Source organism: Rana temporaria, chromosome 2 (assembly GCF_905171775.1).
Source record: "Rana temporaria chromosome 2, aRanTem1.1, whole genome shotgun sequence".
NCBI classification, from domain to species: Eukaryota; Metazoa; Chordata; class Amphibia; order Anura; family Ranidae; genus Rana; species Rana temporaria.
Genome location: NC_053490.1, coordinates 134,894,933 through 134,913,750, shown reverse-complemented (window position 1 = coordinate 134,913,750; position 18,818 = coordinate 134,894,933). Strand labels below are relative to the sequence as shown.

General features: G+C 44.9%; 1 protein-coding gene across 1 annotated transcript in view; it reads left to right on the top strand.

The window, feature by feature from the left end:
* Positions 1 to 6,559: 6,559 nt before the first annotated feature.
* The window catches only part of RDH5 (retinol dehydrogenase 5), a 59,105-nt gene continuing 46,846 nt past the window's right edge, over positions 6,560 to 18,818 (top strand). The window contains exon 1 of the mRNA XM_040341139.1: positions 6,560 to 6,648. The gene's annotated coding sequence lies outside the window, so the exon portion shown is untranslated. The remainder of the gene's footprint in view (positions 6,649 to 18,818) is intronic.

The window sequence follows — 18,818 nt, the reverse complement described above, 5'->3', positions numbered from 1 at the left end:
TTATACGCCGGAAACAAAAATGTGAGGGGTGTACTTACTTCTGTGAGGTACTGTATATATATATATATATATATATATATATATATATATATATATATATATATATATATATAAAAGAAGTGAGGGTACAGCTCGTATAGTAGGATTGAGTATTATATTGTTAGTACATATTTTGCACATATACGAAATATGTTTTTATTTATTGTCTGTACTTCCAAAGTATGAATTGGAGGGAGGTTGCTGTAGAAAGGGAAATAGTGCTGCATAGTAAATATTTATAATTTGGGGACACTTTCAGTGTTTATTGCAGCAGCTAGGGAGAATTTCAAAGAGGCACAGATTTAACATTAAACGTATACTGCATGCTGGTTTAGTAAAGCTGTCATTAAGTGCACCAACACTTCTTAAAGGGCCCCAACAATAGGTGTCAGAAGAACAACATAAAGTACTACTACTCTCGTAAAAAAACCTTCCTGCAAGTCCCCTTTGTTCCCCTTTCCCATTTCCATCATTTTTATGGAGAGTGAATAAAAAAATGGGGGAACCCCTGGGGGCGGGACTTTAAAGGCACTACCAACAGAATGGAGAGGATTTATGAAAGTATAACAAAGTTAGTTTTATTAACAATAATAAATAGAACACGTACAATATAGGATACAATAAAAATGTAATTGAAAAATATATTAATGTTCTGAACGACGCGCTTCGAACAACTTTTTCCTTCATCAGGGTACACGAAATACACAAAAGTTAATAATTCATATAAATATAACCATTTCCAAACCGAACTGTCCAAAAATGATGTTCACTTACATAGTGTTCTTTGACCATGACATATCAGTATCCATAAATTTAAAATTTGAGAGCTGAGCACCCATACACCCCGGCCCACATGTGCATCAAAAGGTTGATCGACTAGGAATGTAGAGATGGTTGAAAGGACATGCTGACAGGGGATAATATCCCCAGTGGTGCACAGATTACTGTGTCCTGGTATCAGACACAGCACCTATGTAAGTGCTGGGGTCCAAGGAAAAGAAAACCTGCTCCCCCTAAAAGGTGCCAAATGTGACACCGGAGGGGGGGGGGGAATCTGATCAGCAGAAGTGAAATTTTTGGGTTGAACTCCGCTTTAAGGAGGCCGAGGCAAGAACAGAGGACCCATCCTAACCAACAACTCATATGGGGTAGAGCAAAACACCCCACCTACTATTACCATATAAAACATTAATCAAAGCAAAATAGAAGAAAAATAGTACATCTCTGCAATACATGCACATCTTCCCATGTTTTTTTCCTGTAAGCATGCTGCAAAGTACAGAAACATATCTTTCAATGTGCCAGAAATACAGTGTGCTCCTACCTTCTGCATGTGTAGCCATGCCCTCTTCATTTCTGCTAAATTACAAAGAACACAAACCTGTCCTCATCTATCTACCCTCTCATCTCCATAATACCTCCTTCTGCAGGGGCAGATATGTGCTCACATGATTTCTGACAGGACCAACAGGTATTTTTGCAGCTATTGACCCAATACAACAAAAAACTCTCAGTGATATATTTAGCAGACCAAAAGGGGGCACATATGAGAAGTTCATCGATAGGGTTTACTTTACATACACTTTAAAATGTCTCTGCTCAATGAAAAATGTCACAACCTAAAAACAGCACAGCACATTGTGTGTAGAATACATTGGATTCCGTAATCTTTCCTAAACTTGTGATTTGGATCTATCCACTCCTAACTATCATTGCATTTCCATTGGCTGACAGCATTAATTCTGTCATTGTATTGTGCAGATAATCTTCTTTCTGATCCGCATCAGGGGGCAAGTTTAACCAAAGTAGCTGAGCTGGGAGTGTGGGAGAAACTACACTGAAAGAATGTCAGTCACATGAGATCTGGCCAGAGACCATAGTGCCTAATACAGTACATCTGTCATTCATGTCTAGATTTTATAACACAACTTTGTATTATGTTAATGCCATAGATTAAATGGGCGCATAGACATTAGACTTTGTTTTCTTGAAACTAGGGTTGCACCGATACCGATACTAGTATCGGTATTGGTGCCGATACCAAGAGTTTGCAGGAGTACAAATGCTCCCGATGCTTGACCCGATACCTGGACACTCAGGGATGATCAGTGTTGTGTGGCTTTCAATAAAGCAGCTGACAGCCGCTTCTCCTCTTCTCCTTTCATATATATATGAAAATAAGTGTCTTTCGCGTTACTGGTGAATATATGTGTAAATAAAGCAAAACGTTCTTAAAAGCTGCTGAATCTAATAGTGTTCACTGTACACAGAAAAGAAAATCAATAATAAATGATCCTGCGCTAAAAATAATACTGATGCAAACTGTAATAAAGTGTCTCTGATCCTACATGTACTAGCAATACAGACACAGTACTGTGACAATATAAATCAACAAACAATGCATGTATAAACATACAGCATATAAGTAATAAATGTTCTCCAAGTGCACTAATAAATTGCAAAGTGCAAGCTATAGCAATACATAATAAATCAATAGTCCAAAAGTGCACAAGACTCCAACAAGTGTGCAAAGTGCAAAAACGTGCAAAAATACAAAAAAGTGCAAAAATGTGTAGAGCAGCCAAGCTGTGGCTACATGTGAAGAATGGTTCAATATAACAAGATGTGGAAAAAAGTTCTATTCAAATAAATGAGGGGATAAGGCTAAGTCAGACTTCCAATGAGGCAACAATCTTGATGGATATTTTTCTTAAATTGCAGTATTGAATCATACTCTGCGCTCGCTCGTCCCCACCCCCTTTCCTGACCGGCCGGGCTGTGTGCTCGGATAAGGGTCTGGTATGAATTTGGGGGGGACCCCCATGCCATTTTTTCGCCGTAGGGGGTTTCCCTTGAAATCCATACCAGACCTAAGGGTCTGGTATGCTCTTGGAGGGGGAACCCATGCCGGTTTTTTATTTAAAATTTGACATGAAGTTCCCCCTCCTGGAGGCGACTTCAAGTCACGTTGTATGTTGCGCTGAAGTCACCCCCAAGTCGCGTTGTAATTCATATTCAAGTCATGTTCAAGTTGCCTCCCAAAGTCGTGTTGCCCCTGTTACTCAAAAGTAAAAATGCTGCTTATTCAACTCTGCATCCTCGCCGCTAACACTGGTGCGATGGCAATAATTCAATCATGTGCAATGGAAAACTTGTATTGAAATCATACAGCAGCAGTTGGGGAGGCAGCCCAGACTTGTACACTCACAGTTTCCAGTAATGTGAAAAAAAGCAGGTCTCAGCTGCAGGGCTGTCTTAATGATAGGGCACACCTGGGCACTGCCCAGGGGCCCCTGCCCTTTCCTCAAATCAGCTGGTCCTTGAGCCTGGGCTGCCCCTCTACATCCCAGATATCCAGAGGCGGCTCTAAGCTTTGTGAGGCCTTAGGCAAAACTTGACATGGGGCCCCACTCATACCCATGATGGGAAAAATAATTCAAGAACAAGAGCCTCTTCCGCACAACCCTGGCCGGGTCTGCGGGCAGGGGGCTTTTCGGAATCTGGAAGCCCCCTTTAACAAGGCGGCCCCCATATCCTGCTTTTTAATAACTAAGGGGCGGGGCGACATTACCTGGTGAACCCCCCCCCCCTTGTGACATAATTGACTGAGGGCATGCTGGGTCATTATCGTCACAAGGGGTGGTGTTACCGATATTCACTGGTTGTTAAGGGCACTGGCAGCCCCTCTTCTGAGTCAGGGCTCTTAACGCTGCCTGAGCACAGCAGCATTAAGGTCTCCTGTCCCTCAAAACTGGGGTAATGCATTGGGTAAGTTAGGCAGCCGTGAGGCCCCTGTGAGTGCAAGGCCTTAGGTGCCTAATTTGCCTAATTAAAGAGCCACCTCTGCAGATATTCCCCCAGAACTCTGACCCCTCTACACCCTAGATATCCCCTACCTCCTACCTATGTGATTTATGTTTACCTGCACTGTCTCCATTGTAGAGGCCCCAGAGCATTACTTTGCCCAGGGGCCCATGATGCTATTAAGATGGACCTGCTCAGCTGTACTGATAACATCTGTCAAGTGAGCAGAATGTGGCCTAGCAGTCTCATGTCCAAGTAGGAAGATATGCAGAGGAGTTTCGACCCTACGCTTCCCCTCCTCGTCAGGAACCTTTCCCTACCACTAGTACTGTCCCTGGCAGACAATTTATTTTTCCCTATGCCACTCATTTTCATAAAGTGTGCCAAACCCAGGGGCCAGGGTTTTAAATAGACTCTGCCACACCTCAGATGGCCACCAAAGTCACATGGAGAGTCATAAGGGTGGCCAGCATCTAAATGGATTGCTGCCCCAGTGACTCAGGAAACCATAGAGGAACAAGCAGGTAACTATTTTTGACAGGTACCCGCTTGCATTCCTCAATTTTCTTTTACAAAAGAAGCACTTCCTCAATTTTCACCTAGGCAAAAATGACATGGACCTAGGCACACCCTATGCCAACACCCCCTCCCTGTCACACCTCCCAGGAAACTGCAGGACCAGAATCTTGCATATGTGTAGTGGGGAGCTGGCTGTGATTTCTCAGGAAGTCACAGTGGGCTTCCATATCCAAAATGGCAGTGCTAGAGATCCACAGCAATAATAAAAAACTGGCTTCAGGAAGACAGCGAAGGACCCTAGGCACTAATAAGTACCTTATTTGTAAAACTCAGCAGCGACTGAGCTGTCCAGCAAAAGTTGCATTTAGATGGTTGAGACAAACCATTTAGCACTGACAGAGTTCTTAAACCAGTCAGCATTTTTTCATTTATATAACATCTTTATCCCAAAAAGGAAGAAAATCAGTTTTTGTAACTACTGGTGTTAGCTGGAGTTAGGCTTTCATTTCCTAACATCTTATGTAATAACCCTCTTAATTTATTAGTCCATCTATCACTACCATAGGTGTGTGCAGCCTATTGCAGTAGGGTGTGCACCCCAAAGCTCAAACACACATGTCTTTCTCTGGTCAGTGTCTGGAGCAAACAGAACAATGGGGTGGCCAAAAATAGAAAATTAACATTTTTGTTTTCCCTTTTACCACATCAGGGCAGTTGTGAGAAAATTGAACAGTAGAGGTGGGAGGACTTCCAGGAAGGCTGAATTTGCAAGGCTCTTCACATCAGATGACAAACACATTTTATAATATCTTCAAACTGTCTCTTTGTTTGCTCACCTCCCTAATGCCTTGTACACACGATCGGAATTTCCGTAAGAAAAAGTCAGACGGAATTTTTTCATCGGATATGTGTATGCGCCATTGGACATTTCCAATCGGAAATTCTGACGGAGTTAGAAAGAGAACATGTTCTCTTTTTTTCCGACGGAAAAAAATTCTATCGGAAATTCCGTTTGTCTGTATCGAACTCCGACGGAGAAAAAAACATGCATGCTCAGAAACAATTCGATGCATGCTCGGAAGCATTGAACTTCATTTTTCTAGGCTCGTCGTAGTGTTGAACGTCACTGTGTTTTTGACAGTCGGAATTTGGTGTGTCCGTGTGTATGCAAGACAGCTTGAATGGAATTCCGTCGGAAAAACCCATCGGAGCTTATTCCGACGGAAACTCTGATCGTGTGTACAGGGCATTAGACGTTTTCTTGCTTTATGTGTGCAGCAGCTGGATAATAAGCTGAATAAAGCTAAGTAGTCCAGCCCTAGAATGAAGCCAGAAGATAGAGGAGGCCTCTGTATGTCACCTCCACAGCACTATGGAGCTATCAGAAAGGGTGGTGGAAGCTTGGTCACATTAATATACGCAGCAATAATTGGCAGACAATTGCTCATTATTTTCTCCAAAATGCTGAAGAAATAGGACTACAAACCCAGATCAGCCATGCCCCATCCTACACTGCACAGATCTGTATTAAAAGTAGGACACTATTTGGCTTGATATGTAACAGTCTGAGTGATATAATTAGACAAGCTTCATACATATATCATAATTTGTATAGTTGGTATTATTTTCTTTAGTGAATTCAGAACATATTACATAAAATATGGATTGTTATAAATAATTAAGACATGACCTGAAATAGCATGTACGGATTAACATTAGCATTTCACTAGAGGCCTAAACAATGGTTGCAATTTATGAAACGCCGCTGAGAAAAGGTGAATATTCTGAGTATAATTTTGACAATGAAACCCAGAGCATGGTAAGGTCAACCTCTTGTGATACAAGTCAGATTAATTCAGGCTTTCCTGAGGATAGAGGCCATTTATCAGCAGGACAGGCGGCAGCTCTTGGATGAATGTTACCAGTATCAGAAGCAGATACAGAAAAGCAATTGCTGTTGAGACACTTATCAAAATGTTGTAACCGTAGTTATTGGATCCTGTCATAGTGATAACTCTATCCAATTATGCTTGGCACTAAACCTTTAATAAATGACCGTTCAATATAAAACTAATTCTTCCTGCATCTTGTAGAAGGTTGCCATGCACGCAAAATTCCTTTTCTATGAAGTCAGCTTCACATACAGATAGTTTGCACAGCAGTCTTGGTTACCATGGTTATGTCAATAACGCTGAACAGTTATTGATCTGCTGGGCTTGGTCTTCAGTTTCTGCTGGACTTCGGTGTCTAATGTCCGATAACTTTGAGAATCCAGGACTCTACAAGGTAATTCTATTTATTACTAGCTGTTTATTACTATCTTATTTTGCCTGTTGATTCTATAGCATATATGTGAGGTTCCCAAACCCTTGTCAATGGTTTAGGCTTTGCAATGTACAGCTTGCAAATGTCCATCATTTCCCCCCACCATTATAGCCTTTGCCATTTAGAAATCCCTGTCTCTTTTAATTCATCAGTTGTCCCTAATTTTGGTCTGATGTCTAAACCTCCATGGAAAAAAATGACCATGCAGCTACCAATGGTGTGGCACTACATTAAAACTTTCGACCAGCTCCTAAATTGTTTCATTTGTTGTTTTTAAAAGCCAGTATGCAGGAATAGTCGTAGTAAAAAAGCACTTGGGGTTTAATAATTTCTGTGCATTCTTAATAAATGGAATATTCCCTCTCTCATCTGAGAAAGTTGAAAGGTATACATGTGTTTGTCCCTTTTCTACAAGTTACATGGTCCCACTTACTTTTTTGGTGGCACTGGCAGCTATATTACCCCACTTTTGTGCCTCTTGGACCTAAAGGGCAGATCTATATTACGCCTTTACTGTACTGCTTTTAATCAAGAGAATGGCCACTGCAGAAAACAAAAGTGAACATTTTGACACATTGTTGAGTTGCTATGATTCCTAGTGTTTAGCAGGCGTCATTAGGGTGACTTTGTTTTCTCACAGAGCAGATTGCCAAACTATAGAGAAAGCTTGTCGATTTCAATTTCCAAAATGCACACGGTTCTAATTTCCATGCCCAAATTGCCCATTTACATTTACACCACCATCTTCCTGGCCTGTGCCTTGCTGGAGTGAGCCGTTCCTGGCTTGGCCACGAGTTAAGGGGCCCCCTCGTCATCCTGGCTGGCCATCCACAGGCCTGGTACGGTCCAGTGGCCTTCTAAAACCGCCCGTCGTGGCTGCAGCCTGGTCCGGCCTACTGAAGTCTGCAGTTTACAGCTCTTTCCTGCGCCGCTGTTCCGACTTACAAACAAATTCGACCTAAGAACAAACCTACAGTCCCTATCTTGTTCGTAAATCGGGGACCCCCTGTATGTGCAAAAAAAGCAGAAAAATTATTCTTTGAAATCCAATCACCATGACTTTCTAAAGTGCAAAGTGCTTCAATATAATGCTTCACCTGAAGTGATAATTCTTAAACTCTCACCAGATAACTTCGGTCACCAAGTAACCCACAGGCATGTAATATGAGATATCTCTGGACCTCTGGGAATCACACAGCAAACCACATCAATAAATCTCCAATCTGATCGGCATCAGCATATGTATAAATGATTCTCTCAAATCCCCATCATCAAGTTTTAGCTCCTCCAAACAGAGCCACAGAAAGGCATATAGTATAGTAATGTATTTTAATAGCTTAAACTGCAGCACTTACAATATCTTTCAGTGTAAGATACAGCAGGAGATCGTATGCAGCTTGTAAGTGCTGCATTCTAGGCTAATAAAAGATGTTACTACACTATATGCCTTTCTGTGGCTCTGTTTGGAGGAGCTAAAACTTGCAGATGATGGGGATTTGAGCGAATATAAAATGTCTAAATAACAAAATGGACATATACAGATTAAATGAACATGGAACATACAGTGGTATGATATGATGTTGTCTGTGCCATTCTTATGGTTTGTGGTGGTTTGGATGAGGACCCAAGTCTATGTTCCTTCTTATTTATAGAAGTATGCAGCACAGGGTGATCTATTTATCCAATAGGGAACAATAGGAGTATTTGGGCAATTTTCCAGTTAGGAGTACTAATGAACTAATGGATTGCCAAAATGTTGTACAGTTTAGACAGTATAAATAAGACCATATGGCAGTTCTGGTCAATTTACAGGTACTCTTATTGTAACACTTTCTGCATCCAAGTCTATCACCAGAGTTGTCCTTGCATACTTCAGAAAGATCTGCTGTATGGCATTCCTAAAACTGTCTGTTTTTATGGTGATCTCGTCTTTCTCAAATGAACATTCTGACTGGTGGCTGTTTAGTATTAACTAATGGCTATGGACTATTCATTGATATCAGACAATCATCCTACCACTACCTCTGAGGCCTGATTGTGGTGCTGGCTGACAGGGATATACATTTTCCATTCTCATCCAGGACCAATCCCCCAATTTCCTAAAGCTGAATGCTGGGGAAAAGGAAAAAACCCAAACCCTGCAGGAGTTGAATGCTTTTTTATGTCTAGGGCTGCAAAAAGCACCTCCCCCTTGCCCCTTCACCCTAATAAATAAACACTCTTACAACCATTTGGTTGGAAAGGGCAAGGCCACAGCTTTATTAATCAAACATAACATTTTTAACATTGAACATTTCATAACCAGTGCCAGTCACAGTTGTACTGAGAGCACACAATTCCAAAATGGGGGGGAGGCCGCCTACTTCCGGTTTCCAACAAGGGCATGACCCATTACAGACATTTTATGCTGGCAAGGTCAAGAAAAATGGCACCGCCTGTCAGTGGCTAAATGACGGGCGCCCCACCGCAGCCAGCGCCTGTTCCACACCACACTGAAGGCCAAGGTTGAAGATATCCAGGCCAATGTCATTCAGGCGAACACCATCTGATCTCAGCAGATCACCATTGGCACCCTCCAAATCCTTTTGTCGGATCACAAACCCCCCGATCTGGCGAACAAACTTGGAGACCTGGGAGTTAACTTTGCGACAAAAGCGTTCCAGGCGAGGGGCAGGTATCACCCGAGCCCAAAGCAATCGTGGCACGATTTCCGATCATACGAGTATTTAATTGGTAAAGACTGCATAACACTGGGCGATGTCGCTCTTGATTGTGGAAATCAAGTTCACGGAATGGGCATAACCAACTTCATTACCACCGGCGTGGATAACCAATATGATGGGGCCAGAAATATGAGCACGAAGGCGCAAGCATTCCGGAAGGACCTGCGACCAGTGTAACCCACGGAGCCCGAGCCATCGGATCCTGGCAAGACCATCATCAAATCTTGCCGAAATTCCGAAATGCCGACCGACGAGCGGCCCAGCAGATGAAGGAATCCCCCACCATCCATATTTGCGTCGGGAGGCGATCTGAAAATTAAAACAACAAGTATGGGCAGACATACAGAGAAAACCGGGACGATTCCCACCTACCCAGACGCTGGAGTTCCGTATCGGAAAAACCCATACCAAAAGCAGTGGTGGCAGCACCGATGCGAAATGAGTGGGTCGCGAAATCGCGCAAAGGAAAGGCCCATTATATCAAGGCAATGACGGAAAACCTGTAAAAATTGGAACCGGCTCAGGGATGAGGAATCCGCATGGACAAAGAAGGTGGGGAACGGGGGGGCGCGCAGCCACGAAAAGGGGAGGCTAATGACAAAGGGCAAAAGGGGCCATCGCAAGGGTACAGAACAATCCGTCTACCCTTGCCAAAACCGTCAGTCTTTGAGGTGCGCAACAGCACCGACGCGCAGCGCTCCGAGACGGAGACATCCTCCGTCATGATGCCGCCCGGCGAGGACGTGGATTTGGACACCAGTTCGCCAATGCAAAAGGCCCCAAAAAATGCCCAAGAAAAAAACATGCGAAAAAGAAGTGTCTCAAAAGAAGAGGAGCATACAGACAGTAGCAGGGAAAGGATACCGGAGAGGATCGGAAGGGAAACCAGTCGCTGAGAGTCGGGGGAATGGGTGACACGTCTCCAGCCCCGAGGTACCCGTCGAACCGGAAAGGCTTTTGTGAGGTCTTCCCATCCAAAGAGTTGAAACCAAAAGGACAGCGCCGACATGTTAGACGAAACTGTGGAACCCGAAGCACCTTTCTGCTGCAAATAAACCAGGTAAGAAAACAAAGCAATGCGTCTATCGAGTGAAGAAAAAATCGAAAACTCACCGCCCGACGCTTGGACCCATTTGTCCCACACTCGACAGTATGACGCCCACGTCCGCAGGGACAGCGACGCCCGGAGGAGGTCTAGCAAACATCGGAAACGAGGTTCCACAAGTAGGCCGGACAGGGGAGGCCCTCCAGGGAAGCCGACAGAGCCAGGAAAATAATTTGATCGACCTGTAAACGGGAGAGAGCCTCAGCAATATCGTTAGCAATCCCGGGAACATGCTTGGCCCTAAAACAAATGTTAAACTGCAAACATTTTAAAACCAAAAAACGTAGCAGCGATACGACTGGAGGGGATCTAGCTGACTGTTGGTTAACCACCTGCACCACGCTCATGATGTTGGTCCAGAAAACGACCTGGCGGTCGCGCAACCGGTCACCCCACAGCTCAATAGTGACAACGATTGGAAAGAGCTCCAGCAGGGTGAGATTGCACAACAAATCCATGCGGGCCCATGAGGCCGGCCAACACTCAGCAGACCACTCCCCTTGGAAGAAGGCGCCGAAACCACAGGAGCCTGCCACGTCCGTGTACAGCTCCATCTGCGAATTTGGCACCTCCTCCTGTAGCCAACAAGACTGCCCATTGTAGGTCTGGAGAAAAGACAGCCATATCCCCAAGTCGTCTCGCATGGGCTTGGTGATACGGACATAGTGGTGGGGGGCACCCACCCCCTTCATGGCCCAAGCCAGGCGTCTGCAGAAAGCCCACCCCTTGCGGATGACCCTACAGGCAAAGACCAAATGACCCAGCAAAGACTGAAGCTGTTTCAATTGCAGTTTCTTGGCAACTCTTGCCAAGCGGACCAGGGAGACTGGCCTAGCCAGCTTGTCACTGGGCAACCGAAAAACCATCACCATCGTGTCTATTTCTATGCCCAAAAAGGCTAAAACAGTCACGGGACCCTCGGTCTTGTCAGCGGACAGCGGAACGGCAAACCGTCTGCAGGTGTCCTGAAAAACAGAGAGGAGATGCTGGCACCGACCACTGTCCACTGGGCCCACGAAGAGGAAGTCGTCCAAGTAATGTAGTGAGGATTGGAAACCAGCCTCCTGGGCAACCACCCACTTAAGGAAGCTACTGAACAGTTCAAAGAAATAACACGATATGGCACAGCCCATGGGCAGGCACATCTCAAAAAAGTAGCTTCCCTGAAAGTGGCAGCTCAGGAGGTGGAAGCAGTCCGGGTGGACTGGGAGGAGGCGAAAGGCGGACTCGATGTCCGCCTTCTCCAACAATGCCGACCCTTAACCTCATCCGTCAAGTGCGTGCCAGTAGGAGAAACCGCCCAAACCAGTCGTCGGACCCGAGACCCCCATCTGGGACAAGACCGATTTAACGACCGTAGCTATGCGATCATCTGGTGGGCCCGATATGGGAGGGTCATTAGGTCTACCCCAAATCAAATCACAGTCATACTCACTGATACGCGGAGTCGATGGAGGGCGACTGGCAGCAGATCCAGGCGGGACGTCCGAAGCAGGATCAACCACAGCAGGAGCTGAACGACAGGAAAGGTCCAGGGGCGGGGATCCGACCACCAACTCTGAGGAGCCCGGTTGGCCAAGGACAGCAGCCGAGCAGCAACACGAGCAACCATGGACTCCAGAACCCAGGGCAGGAGCAGTCGACATACCGGAACCGGAGGCGGAGTCTCCCGCCCTGCCAGGCACAGGGAGACAAGGTTGGGTGGTGGCAGGCAGCCCGCATGGAGGTGCGGGTACGCGTGAGCCCACGGTGAGGAGAGGGAGGCAGGGGCAGATCGTCCATCCCCCGCTCCAGCCGGGCGCCGGGGGATGCTGGCGTACAGCCGGCAGCTGCAAGGTGTGGGTGGCAGACGCGGAGAGGTGGTCTCCCGCCCCGACCGGGCTGGGGTAACGCTGATGCACTGCAGGCGGCTGTAATGGGTGTATAGCTGGCGCGCAGTGGCCATCTCCCGCCTGTCCGGGTGCAGGGAGATCACGGCCATCATGGGAGCCAAGTACAGGGTGGGCGACTGGGTAAGAAAAATGATCTCCCAGGGAGATCCTGGACTGGCAGTGCAGTCAGGGCAGAGGACAGGGGCACATTCAAATCCCCCGCCCTGCAGGGCGCAGGAGATCCTGTATAGACATAATAGGCAGGGCAGAAGACAGGGACATGTTCGAATCTCCCACCCTGCAGGGCACAGGGAGAGCAAAAGCCACTGGGGGCAGCGGCGCGGCCGCTGGACGAGCCGCGGAACCGCCAACAGGAGGATGGAAGCAGGCACCCAGAGGGGACGCTGGAGGGACACCCCGACAATGCCCGCTCGATCAGGACCCAGGAGAGGACACTTGGCCAGAACGGCTCAGAACGCCGCCAGCCACCCCCCCCCCCCCCCCCGCACATTTTCACATATTGTATTAAAAAAATTGAAAACCATTTAATCCACTTCACAATTATGTGCCACTTTGTGTTGGTCTATCAAATAAAATCCCAATAAAATACATTTATGTTTTTGGTTGTAATATGACAAGATGTAGAAGTTTTCAAGGGGTATGAATACTTTTTCAAGGTGCTGTATATCAGTTTACCAGTCTTTAGATGTGATGTTAGTTTTCTTTTTTTAGTCTTTCTCCTTTACCTGCCAGTAAGATATTTCCTGTTCTAGGGGACAACTCTCATTTACTGTACTGGAGGAGCAGCAATGTTACCCTAGGCTGGTCTCTGTATTTGGACTACAGAAACATGTAGAGCAGGTTTGTGTGGATTCTGACAACAGAATGAGGCTGAGGGGTTGGATTGTGGTACATCATCACCTTGGTCTGATGTGCAGAGAAGCTTTCAATTTGGTGTGCAGTAGTAGTCTGTGGTAAGGCTCTGCAGATACAAGTCGAAGGTAAAGCCCAGTAGATACATTCTATTGATAATTATCTCTAGATAGTAACAGGCAGGTTGTTTTGGGTGGCTTGACACCAGATTAAGAGAATTCCCATCCACTGCACTGGGTGATGTCATGTGAATATTATGCAAACTACACAGCTGAAAACCATATTTGTGTATTCTAGCGAGAGGGAAGCAATGTTAGCTTAAAGGCAGGTAAACACTGTATGCATCATTAATGGCAGTGCAAAGCTCAGCGACTTTGGACAAACATGGGAGTGAGTATTCACAGCATATGTAGAAACATTTGTGACCTTATTGTTGGGGCCACTTATCACAATTCAAACATGCATGCCAAACACGGCTTAACTCCTTTGTGTGATTAGCCTGAAAGGAGAAGAAGGTCCAAAGTTCTTTTGGCCCTGTTCCTCCTGGGGATCATAGGAGTGCACTTAGTTCTGCACTCTTGTTACCTGTATTCAGCCGGACCAGGCTCTGCAGAGATCTCAGCTTTAATGTCAGGACCCACCCACATGTCTGGATTGGCATCAGTGAGCCACTGAGAGCCTGAGCCAGCCGATCCTGCCCCTTCCACAGCTCAGCACTCCAGTGAGCACTGAAGGGGCAAAGCACAGAGTCGGAGACTGAAGTCACTGCTCTCTGAAAACCGAGAACTGAGCGATCAGTGGTGATGTGATCGCTCTGTTCTAAGTCTTCGAGGCAGCGGTGGACAGATGAAACATCGGATCTATGCTGTATCCACCTAGGTAAGTATATGTGTTTTTTTTTCATATCCCTCACTTATCTTTTAAGACAAGTACTGATAGTCTCCATTGTTCTGCCCTTATAGTCTCCTTTAGATCTGTCCTTAAGGCTACATTTTGTATACATAGGTACATTGTTCAAGCTTGGTCCAACATACGTATATCATACCTGGGTGAAGCCTCTGCTTCCATGATTTCCAGCTTCCAGGGGCATCAGCCAGGTATCGTATATACATAGTTACATTGGGCAAGCTAGACCAATTTAACTCTGTGTAAAATATCTATACCTGGAATTTTTCTTTAATCACTTATGAAAATGCTAGTTGCCTGGCTGCCATGGTGACCCTCTTGCTTCATTACTTTAATTGACTGATTCAGGGTATGTACACATAAAAGAACCTATGACTGCTTAATCAGGGTCAGTGAATCAAAAAGTACTAAAGTCAGGGGGTCTGCATAACAGTCAGCCGTTTTCAGGAGTTTAGCAATGGAAACACCCATACTTTCTTCCGACAGATTTACTTTAATTTATAAACTTTAAAACAATGTTACGCAAGCAGTTGCACAAAATTCAAGGAATAGAATCTGTTTTTGGTAAACTCATTAACTAGACACATCTGAAAACCAGAAACACAAAACAATCAAAAACTGCCCATCAGGGTTTGACTTTACAATGTATATACATTTATAGAATAATACTTGAAAGATATTTGCTTAATATATTAAATAGTATATACTGTAAAAATGTCACAAATCCAACTGACACAATTTAGAGGATGTAACTGGGGTTACTTAAACAAAGTCAGGCGAAAAGGAAACCTATGCTTAAAGGGGTTGTAAAGGTAAAAGTTTTTTCACCTTAATGCATCCTATGCATTAAGGTGAAAAAACATCAGACAAAACCGACCCCCCCCCCCCCCCCCGTTTTACTTACCTGAGCCCGTTCATCTGCTGTGCTCGCCCCCGACGTCCTCTTCGCCGCTCAGCCTGGCCGTTGACTGGCTAGAGTGGATGAATTGAAAGCAGCGCAGCCATATGCTCGCTCTGCTTTCAATCACATCCAATGTGCGGCAATAGCTGCTGGCTGTATCACAGGAGCGCGCCCGCAAGGACTCCACACCATGCGAAACAAATGCAGCACCAACATCTAACTAAGTTGCAATACAATACATTTTTGTTTTGGGGTTTAATGATGACTTTAGCTTTGGTCCTATCAATAAATAAAACGTATTTAATATATTGTTTACGTTTCCATATATAGGAACAGTACAATTCTTTAAAAAAATATGTACTTTTTATTCGGCCGTGAGCGCAAACGATGGTGCCATCATGTGATGACCGATAAATCGTTCAGTGGACATAAATAAATAAATTTTTTGTTTGTTTTTTTACACATACCGAGTGCAGACAGTTCGGACAGGAAACACATTAACCTTTCAATTTATCATTCGTTCGGCAAACTTGTCCTTCGTTTTTTCGGCTCCAAAAAGTCCCAACAATTGTCGATTTTGTGCCCATTAACTGGCCGAAAAACTAACGAACTGTCTAAATGACTGAATTTCGGCCGATTTTTCTGTATAGTGTATGGCCAGCATAAGAATTGGTAAACTGCAATATAATAACTGTTTGTTTTAACCACTTAAGGACCGCCGCCTGTAAATATATGTCGGCAGAATGGCACAGCTGGGCAGATGGACGTACCGGCACATCCTGTACATCTACCCAGCCGTGGGTCGTGGGCGCCCGCCCACGACCCAGTCCGAAGCTCCGGGACCGGGACCCGATCGCCGCTGGGGTCCCGCGATCGGTCCCCGGAACTGAAGAACGGGGAGAGCCGCGTGTAAACACGGCTTCCCCGTGCTTCACTGTGGCGGCTGCATCGATCGTGTCACCCCCTTTATAGGGAGACACAATCGATGACGTCACTCCTACAGCCACACCCCCCTACAGTTGTAACCACACACTAGGTGAAACATAACCCCTTCAGCGCCCCCTGTGGTTAACTCCCAAACTGCAACTGTCATTTCCACAATAAAGAATGCATTTTAAATGCATTTTTTTGCTGTGAAAATGACAATGGTCCCAAAAATGTGTCAAAATTGTGCGAAGTGTCCGCCATAATGTCGCAGTCACGAAAAAAATCGCTGATCACCACCATTAGTAGTAGTAAAAAAAAAAATGAATAAAAACGCACTAAAACTATCCCCTATTTTGGATTTTTTTTTTTTATATATATATATTTTTGGGGGATATTTATTATAGCAAAAAGTAAAAAATATTGCATTTTTTTCAAAATTGTCGCTCTATTTTTGTTTATAGCACAAAAAATAAAAAACGCAGAGGTGGTCAAATACCACCAAAAGAAAGCTCTATTTGTGGGAAAAAAAGGATGCTAATTTTGTTTGGGAGCCACGTCGCAGGACCGCGCATTGTCAGTTAAAGCCACGCAGTCTAGAAATCGCAAAAAGGGGCCTGGTCCTTTACCTGCATTTTGGTCTGGGTCTTAAGTGGTAAAAGCTTATTACCACTTTGAAGCTGAACCTAGGGGAAAATAGGTACACACACACAAATATTTAGGAGTGCTTATTACATTGTCTACAACAGAAGTTCTAAAGGCTAACTTAGACCCCCTACTTCAAAAGATTAGACCTAAAGGGGTTGTAAAGGTAAACGTTTTTTCACCTTAAAGGGGTTCTAAAGGTAAACGTTTTTTCACCTTAAAGGGGTTGTAAAGGAAAAATTTTTTTCCCTAAATAGCTTCCTTTACCTTAGTGCAGTCCTCCTTCACTTACCTCATCCTTCCATTTTGCATTTAAATGTCCTTATTTCTTCTGAGAAATGCTTCCTGTTCTTCTGTCTTTAACTACACCAGGGATCCTCAAACTACGGCCCTCCAGCTGTTGTAGAACTATACTTCCCATGAGGCATTGTAACACACTGACATTCACAGACATGACTAGGCATGATGGGAATTGTAGTTCCTGAACAACTGGAGGGCCGCAGTTTGAAGACCCATGAACTACACACAGTAATGCAAGGCTTTCTCCCTGGTGTGGGGGCGAGCAGGAGTGTCAGGACGCCCACTAACACACAGCTACTTTCTCTATCTGCAAAGTAGAGAGTGTCCTGACCCTCCTGCTAGCCCCCTCAAGAGGCTTTCCCAACACCAGGGAGAAGGCCTTGCATTACTGTGTGGAGTTACAGACAGAAGAACAGGAAGTGAGGATTTCTCAGAAGAAATAATTCCTTTACAACCCCTTTAATGCGTTCTATGCATTAAGGTGAAAAAACATCCGACAATACCGGCCCCCCCAGCCCCCCCCCGTCATACTTACCTGACCCCTTGAAAGTCCCACGCTCGCCCCTGACATCCGTTGATTGGTTACAGTGGATGGATTGAAAGCAGCGCAGCCATTGGTTCGCGCTGCTGTCAATCACATCCAATGACGCAGAGCGCCGGGTGTGGGGCCGAGTGATACAGTGAGCGGCTATGGCCGCTGGCTGTATCACGGGAGCGCGCCTGCAAGAACTCAACGCACGCTCGCATAAGGGTGTTGAGTCCTTGTGGGGGGAGCCGAGACAGCCACCGAGGGACCCCAGAAGATCAGGTTCGGGGCCACTCTGTGCAAAACGAGCTGCACAGTGGAGGTAATTTTAATATGTTTGTTACTTTAAAAAATATATATATATCTTTAGTGATCCTTTAAACTTAATGTCTGGGCCAAACTTCCATTGTCGGTGGCTGGAAGGATCAATCTGATAAAGAGGATCCTTCTCCCTAAGTGTTAATATGTAACCTCTCACATGCCTACAGTGGTACCCAAGTAGTTTTTTTAAACTTTTGATGCAATACTTACCTCCTTCATCTGGGCGAACAATAGACAAAAAATGAAACTTTCTGTTCTACAGCGACCCAAGGCTAAAGGTGGCATGGCGCTCCCTAACATACAATACTATTATCTGGCAGGACAACTGCACCACTTAGTTGGTTGGATGATGCCTGTCACTCCAGCTGTAGTGGAGTCATATGTGGCTTATGTGCTACAATTACAACACTTACTAATAGGTCTGGAGGCCCCTCTGAATGTATTACAAAGGGTTTTCCTATCGATCTTGACCTTGGCCCATATGGTCTGGAGGGAAGCTAAACGCCTAGATAAGTTTGACAACATTAACATAGATTTACCTCTGTGGCACAATCCCATGTTCTCTCATTTGTTAAAGTTTGCCGACTGCACCTTCTGGGAGGATAGGGGCTTAGCTCTCTAGATAACATTTATGCTGGTATTGTGTTGGCCTCATTTACTGAACGACAAAGGAAATATGATCTTCTTCAGGCTGCATTTTTTACATAGTTACATAGTTAGTGAGGTTGAAAAAGACCATCAAGTTCAACCAAAAAAATAATAAAAAATACAATCCCATATACACAAAACTACACCCACAGTTGATCCAGAGGAAGGCAAAAAAAACCAGCTAAAAAATGTTAGTACCCAGTTTTATTGTGTACATTTAGGAAAGGATCCAGGCCTTTTTTAAAGCAACCGACTGAGCTGGACAGAACCACCTCTGGAGGGAGTCTATTCCACATTTTCACAGCTCTTACTGTGAAGAAACCTTTCCGTATTTTCAGATGAAATCTTTTTTCCTCTATATGTAAAGAGTGACCCCTTGTCCTCTTTT